Raw genomic sequence first — 8,336 nt, forward strand, 5'->3', positions numbered from 1 at the left:
TGAATTTTTTCTTTGGAGTGATATTAGTGTAAGTGACAGTCCCTTTGTGCTAATAAAAGCAAGTGTAAACATTTTATTTCTGTTTACATTACAATACTTCAGCCCAAAATAGATTTTCTCCTTCGCTCGTTTTTCCTTAAAAAATACAGAGGAATATTGTCAATTAAGTTTAATTATTTTGCACAAAAACTCCTAATTACTATTTTTGCGCAATTTATTCAATACTGTTTGAAGATGTTTTATAGCATAATAATGAATGGACTCCGATCAGAAGTTGTATTTTTGACCTTCAGAAAATTTCGCTTAATGTAAAAAGAGCATGTTCTTTCTCAAAATTCATCATATTTTTATCTCCTTTTCCCAACGTATTCAAAACTGTGAATTCTTACTCTGCATATATATGAAAAACATGTTATTATCAGCATGTTCATTTTTAGTTGAAAAAGATGAAGAAATGATATTGTTGCATTTTCTCCAAAACCATATTTTTTTAGAAAGCCCACCTTTAGTAATCTGTACACGCTGATCTGTAGAGCTGTCACTTGTTGTGTAATTCTGATATACTTGTTTAACAATAAGGCTAAAATGGTCATCTAGATGCAAGGCAAACAAGAATTAGTTTTGTCATGAAAAGGCCACGACAAAGTCTATGTATAACTTTCTAACTTCATTACATAACTCATATTTGACAGAATTAAGTTAACTCTCCTATATTTTTATATAAGAGAAGTTTCAAATACAATCTTTTTCACTGCAAAGCCAATCTATGACGCCATCTATAAATTTAATCATTTATGTAATTTTTTGTCGTGGATATTTAAGACGTAAGCGTTGCTTTACGTCCTTTAAACAGCCGTGGTCATTTAATGACGTGCCATAGGTACACAGGTACCTGATGTGGCTCACACCAGACATTCCGACATCTTTAAATCCATTGACAAGTCTATAACGCCTGGTGTTGCGGCCAGACGAAACCCGGTATTCACAAGAAGATAACTTTCTACTCAGCCATATAATGAATCTTACACCCATGTCGTTGATAATCCTCTACCACGGTACCTATTGTGTGTTAGAGCTGAACCCTTACATTTCGGTACAAAGTGCATGGCTTGCGAATATCGGCAAAACCCAGGGGGAATTAAGTGTTCAAGATACACTTACACAACACACTGCGATGTTTGGCCATAATCTTTCGGTCGCTTGTAACAGTGCACGAATTGTCGAAGAGAGTATTCCCCGAACAGTCGTTAATGTAAACATTTCGAGAAATTGCTGTTTTTCAAAACACAACTTGCTTCCAACTAGTGATGTCATCGCGGCATAATTGTGACTTTCCAAGGTTTGACATGGAATACCTTTGACAATATCTTGTGGTACATACCATATATCATTGGCAGCTGGCTACATAAGTGAGCACCACAATGATGATAGTGACTACGAGATCTGGATCTATCAGCACTCACGAGACATTGTACAATGTCAGATACACTCGTGGCATAAGAGCAGTGTAAAGTACAATGTTTGGATCCGACGCCATTAATCCGGTAAAGGATTACCATTGCCAGTGTCCTACTGGACAGAGAAACATGGGGTATGTGTCCACATAGCCATTGTCATGTACAATGTAGGACACTACATGCATTTGAAAACCAGTAAGCCTTTTGCATCCAAAAATCAAAAGGGTTAAGACAAAAGTAACGTAGATTTCGCTACCAACTATTTTCAAGGGATTCGGTATTGTCGACTTTGACAATTAGACCTTCATTACTGTACGATGTTTACCAACACTGACATGGCCAATCAGATGCTTGGACGAAGAAGCCTTATTGGATCCCAGATTAGGTGGTTTAATGTGTTAACCAAATTAAATCTATCGTTTTGTGGTTGTCAGGAAACATTACGGCCATTTTAAAAGTTGAATTTTTTCTTTGGAGTGATATTAGTGTAAGTGACAGTCCCTTTGTGCTAATAAAAGCAAGTGTAAACATTTTATTTCTGTTTACATTACAATACTTCAGCCCAAAATAGATTTTCTCCTTCGCTCGTTTTTCCTTAAAAAATACAGAGGAATATTGTCAATTAAGTTTAATTATTTTGCACAAAAACTCCTAATTACTATTTTTGCGCAATTTATTCAATACTGTTTGAAGATGTTTTATAGCATAATAATGAATGGACTCCGATCAGAAGTTGTATTTTTGACCTTCAGAAAATTTCGCTTAATGTAAAAAGAGCATGTTCTTTCTCAAAATTCATCATATTTTTATCTCCTTTTCCCAACGTATTCAAAACTGTGAATTCTTACTCTGCATATATATGAAAAACATGTTATTATCAGCATGTTCATTTTTAGTTGAAAAAGATGAAGAAATGATATTGTTGCATTTTCTCCAAAACCATATTTTTTTAGAAAGCCCACCTTTAGTAATCTGTACACGCTGATCTGTAGAGCTGTCACTTGTTGTGTAATTCTGATATACTTGTTAAACAATAAGGCTAAAATGGTCATCTAGATGCAAGGCAAACAAGAATTAGTTTTGTCATGAAAAGGCCACGACAAAGTCTATGTATAACTTTCTAACTTCATTACATAACTCATATTTGACAGAATTAAGTTAACTCTCCTATATTTTTATATAAGAGAAGTTTCAAATACAATCTTTTTCACTGCAAAGCCAATCTATGACGCCATCTATAAATTTAATCATTTATGTAATTTTTTGTCGTGGATATTTAAGACGTAAGCGTTGCTTTACGTCCTTTAAACAGCCGTGGTCATTTAATGACGTGCCATAGGTACACAGGTACCTGATGTGGCTCACACCAGACATTCCGACATCTTTAAATCCATTGACAAGTCTATAACGCCTGGTGTTGCGGCCAGACGAAACCCGGTATTCACAAGAAGATAACTTTCTACTCAGCCATATAATGAATCTTACACCCATGTCGTTGATAATCCTCTACCACGGTACCTATTGTGTGTTAGAGCTGAACCCTTACATTTCGGTACAAAGTGCATGGCTTGCGAATATCGGCAAAACCCAGGGGGAATTAAGTGTTCAAGATACACTTACACAACACACTGCGATGTTTGGCCATAATCTTTCGGTCGCTTGTAACAGTGCACGAATTGTCGAAGAGAGTATTCCCCGAACAGTCGTTAATGTAAACAAGTAGGCAGGTTTAATTTGTCATTGGATATACGATATTATTTCCTCTCCAATTGGTAAAATACAGCTAAGAAGAAACTGTCAATTGAACCCTCCGCCCACCGCTGTCTGGGGACTACGCCTTACATCGAACCAGCCACTGCTACATCAAAATTTTTATATTGGATTATCGGATGAGTGACTTGTCAAAATGCTTTATCAATCCCCGGTCACGAGAGTCCACCTCCTCAAAATGTGACATCTATGACGTCCATTCATTTTCTTTATGTCAATATTAACTAACTGCGATAAATTAACACGGTAAATATTGATGAAGTGACGTCATAGCTGGCTTGTAATATGATAACAACGCCGTTAGTCTCAAACAAAGGTCTGTGGGGGTATCCAGAATTGTGATGTTTTATCACTTACCGAGAGGTGATCAGTTCTAAACAATAATGGCGGTGCCATGGTACTGCTGGTTCTGGAATAACAGGAAACTAATTTATTAGCAAATATGCTCCTGTTTTGAACTTGATTTGCCATGAACTCTCATGCAGAGACAGATGAATCAGGCAGATGGACAAATTCTACGTTGTAAGTCAGTTTGTAAATTCTTTTAACAAATGCAGAAACTAAGAGGACATGTATGGAACATTGCTGTGATATCACAATACATGTTGGGAATCACAGCGAACAGAAGCACCAAGATCTGCTGTATCTTATAACATGCGATCGTGTCTCCGATATGTAGTTAGAGGACCTTAAAGACGCCAGGACCTGACCTAAAGCGAGTGGTTGTGGGGAACACTCAGTATATCCGATCGTTTCACCGACATGTAGTTAGGGAACCTTAAAGACGCCAGGGGACCTGACCTAAAGCGAGTGATTATGGGGAACCCTCAGTATAACCGATCGTTTCTCCGACATGTAGTTAGCGGACCTTAAAGACGCCATGACCTTACCTAAAGCGAGAGATTGTGGGGAACACTCAGTATATCCGATCGTTTCACCGACATGTAGTTAGGGAACCTTAAAGACGCCAGGACCTGACCTAAAGCGAATAATGCAACCCTCAGAATTTCATATCGTTTTTGTGACGACTGCCCTGCAGATTTGATTTGGTTTTATATTGCATCCTTTCAATATCAGAAGTCACTTAACGGCAGCAGGGTGTAGGAGATCGTAAGAGGAGACTTATTCTGGATTTTCTTTATTTTTTCTTCTTTTCTGAAGATCTTTCGCCTCTCTTGACACTACATCACATCTGTAAGGAAGGCTTTGATTCCTTAAAGGGTCGTGGCTACTTAATGGCCTTTAACTAAATAATATATATATATGGATGAGGGGGTGTGTGTTAAAATCTACATCTTTCTATCATTACCGTTCAAATTTTTCTTTCCTTTATGTATATATTTTCACTTGTGTCCTCGAGAAACTTGCTTTCAATTCTGAACAGATTAAATTTCCAATACGGAACTGTTAGTTTGCCTGTTGGGTTCTTGTTCTCATTTAAGAAATATGACTTACTTGGATTGGCCAAGGTTTAAATGGCGAGTGTCGCCGATGGTCTTATTCTCTTTGTACTTTTTATAGTATCTATGTAAATCTATTCTTAGTTCACATATTGTCCTAGTTTCAATGAATTTGAGTTTGGATTATGCTTATGTCGATATATTGGTAGTTCACTTGTTGATAATTGAGAAGGCGTGTCTCAGATTGGACTAGTCCTGTCTCTAAAATATTACAATCATAAATAAAATTGAGTTATCTTATTTTGATCTCATGGGTATGACTGTTTCTATAGTTTCAACCAAGGTTATAGTCTGTAGAAACTTCAGCTGAGCTATAGCCTATTCTCAGAAGACCGGATGCCTTTTCTTCTGAGTGTTAAACAAGCGTGTATATGCCATGTTAAAAGTGTGACAATATAATGAAATATTCATCATACAATGCTATATTATTCGTGTATGAAGGCAAAATAATGTTTTTTTTCTGGTCAGCAATCGCAAAATAGACAGGAAGTGTAATCCCGTAGGAAGTGGTCTGTGTCTTCTCCTCGCTTTAAAACCTCTTCCGGCTACAGCTGCGACAGGAATGAAACATCCCGTCGGCTGGAAACGCGCCATTATTAATAAAACCAAATAAGCATGGATATGCGTGGGAGGATAGGTCTGCCTGTCAGTTCGACAGATCTGTTGATTATCTTACTGATGAACGGATAACGTCTGATATGTATACGTACAGCTGTGTTAGCCTCTAACACTGGGACCTATGGCCACACTATCGACCAGCTGGACCTCATCGCTCCAGGCATTCCCTGTTGTATATTAAAATGTTGTGACGGTTTGTAGTAGACCAGTTATACGTTATCATGCACCAAATATTTCATTTCCACGCCATACATACAGCATTACATCATAGAGGTACCGTGTTATTGAACTCCATCTTATACAGAGAATAGCGTTACATCATATAGGTACGGTGTTATTCACCTCCATCTCATACAGAGAATAGCGTTACATCATAGAGGTACCGTGTTATTGATCCCCATCTCATACAGAGAATAGCGTTACATCATAGACGTATCGTGTTATTGAACTCCATCTTATACAGAGAATAGCGTTACATCATAGACGTATCGTGTTATTGAACTCCATCTTATACAGAGAATAGCGTTACATCATAGAGGTATCGTGATATTGAACTCCATCTTATACAGAGAATAGCGTTACATCATAGAGGTATCGTGTTATTGAACTCCATCTTATACAGAGAATAGCGTTACATCATAGAGGTACCGTGCTATTTATCCCCATCTCATACAGAGAATAGCGTTACATCATAGAGGTACCGTGTTATTGAACTCCATCTTATACTGAGAATAGTGTTACATCATAGAAGTATCGTGTTTCTCAACTCCGTCTCATACAAAGAATACCGTTACATCATAGAGATACCGTGTTATTTACCCCCATCTCATACAGAGAATAGCGTAACATCATAGAGGTATCGTGTCATTTACCTCCATCTTATACAGAGAATAGCGTAACATCATAGAGGTATCGTGTCATTTACCTCCATCTTATACAGAGAATAGCGTAACATCATATAGATACCGTGTTATTTACCTCCATCTTATACAGAAAATAGCGTTACATCATAGAGGTATCGTGATATTCACCCCCATCTCCTACAGAGAATAGCGTTACATTATAAAGTAATCGTGTTTTTACCCCCATCTCCTATACATAGAGAGACATGCGTGATATTTACCGCCGTCTCATATGCACAGAAAGTCCAGCGTGTTATTTACCTCCGTCTCATATACACAGAGAGACCAGCGTGTTATTTACCTCCTTCTCATATACATAGAGAGACCGGCTTGTTTTTTACCTCCGTCTCATATACACAGAGAGACCAGCGTGTTATTTACCTCCTTCTCATATACATAGAGAGACCGGCTTGTTTTTTACCTCCGTCTCATATACACAGAGAGACCAGCGTGTTAGTTACCTCCGTCTCATATACATAGAGGGACCAACGTGTTATTTACCTCCATCTCATATACACAGAGAGACCAGCGTGTTATTTACCTCCGTCTCATATACATAGAAAGACCAACGTGTTATAATAGAGAAAATACAATTCATGAAATCAACAGAAAATGTATCTGAATTATAACAGAAAATGTGTCTGAATTATAACAGAAAATGTAACTGAATTATAACAGAAAATGTGTCTGAATTATAACAGAAAATGTAACTGAATTATAACAGAAAATGTGTCTGAATTATAACAGAAAATGTAACTGAATTATAACAGAAAACGTGTCTGAATTATAACAGAAAATGTAACTGAATTATAACAGAAAATGTGTCTGTATTATAACAGAAAATGTAACTGAATTATAACAGAAAATGTGTCTGAATTATAACAGAAAATGTAACTGAATTATAACAGAAAATGTGTCTGAATTATAACAGAAAATGTAACTGAATTATAACAGAAAATGTGTCTGAATTATAACAGAAAATGTAACTGAATTATAACAGAAAATGTGTCTGAATTATAACAGAAAATGTAACTGAATTATAACAGAAAATGTGTCTGAATTATAACAGAAAATGTAACTGAATTATAACAGAAAATGTGTCTGAATTATAACAGAAAATGTAACTGAATTATAACAGAAAATGTGTCTGAATTATAACAGAAAATGTAACTGAATTATAACAGAAAATGTAACTGAATTATAACAGAAAATGTGTCTGAATTATAACAGAAAATGTAACTGAATTATAACAGAAAATGTGTCAGAATTATAACAGAAAATGTAACTGAATTATAACAGAAAATGTAACTGAATTATAACAGAAAATGTGTCTGAATTATAACAGAAAATGTAACTGAATTATAACAGAAAATGTGTCTGAATTATAACAGAAAATGTGTCTGAATTATAACAGAAAATGTAACTGAATTATAACAGAAAATGTGTCTGAATTATAACAGAAAATGTAACTGAATTATAACAGAAAATGTGTCTGAATTATAACAGAAAATGTAACTGAATTATAACAGAAAATGTGTCTGAATTATAACAGAAAATGTGTCTGAATTATAACAGAAAATGTAACTGAATTATAATAGAAAATGTGTCTGAATTATAACAGAAAATGTGTCTGAATTATAACAGAAAATGTAACTGAATTATAACAGAAAACAGAAAATGTATCTGAATTATAACAGAAAATGTATCTGAATTATAACAGAAAGTGTATCTGAATTATAACAGAAAATGTGTCTGAATTTTAACAGAAAATGTGTCTGAATTTTGGTATCAAAAAACTGATTTTCTGATTACAGAAAATAATGTTTGATATTCATTTTCTGTAAAAACGGCCTCTCATAGTAAGTTATCTCCATACATGTATCATACGTAATTCTGAACGCACCACAAAAATGATATCTATCGATTTCATCTACAGGGCGTTTTAATTTCCGTTGGTCCTGTACTTGCGGATTCGCTTTAATTTTTCAGAATTATTTATATAGATTCAGCACTGCCTTAATCGTCTTTCATGAAGGATGAAATTATTTTTCGTTCTTAAAACCTTATAATATGTATCCGAGCGCATTGCAATATCACATGTAGAATCCATTTCGGATTGCTAACACAGA

Source organism: Ylistrum balloti, unplaced genomic scaffold (assembly GCF_031769215.1).
Source record: "Ylistrum balloti isolate Yb309-2 unplaced genomic scaffold, AGI_CSIRO_Ybal_v1 Utg370112, whole genome shotgun sequence".
Taxonomy (NCBI): Eukaryota; Metazoa; Mollusca; class Bivalvia; order Pectinida; family Pectinidae; genus Ylistrum; species Ylistrum balloti.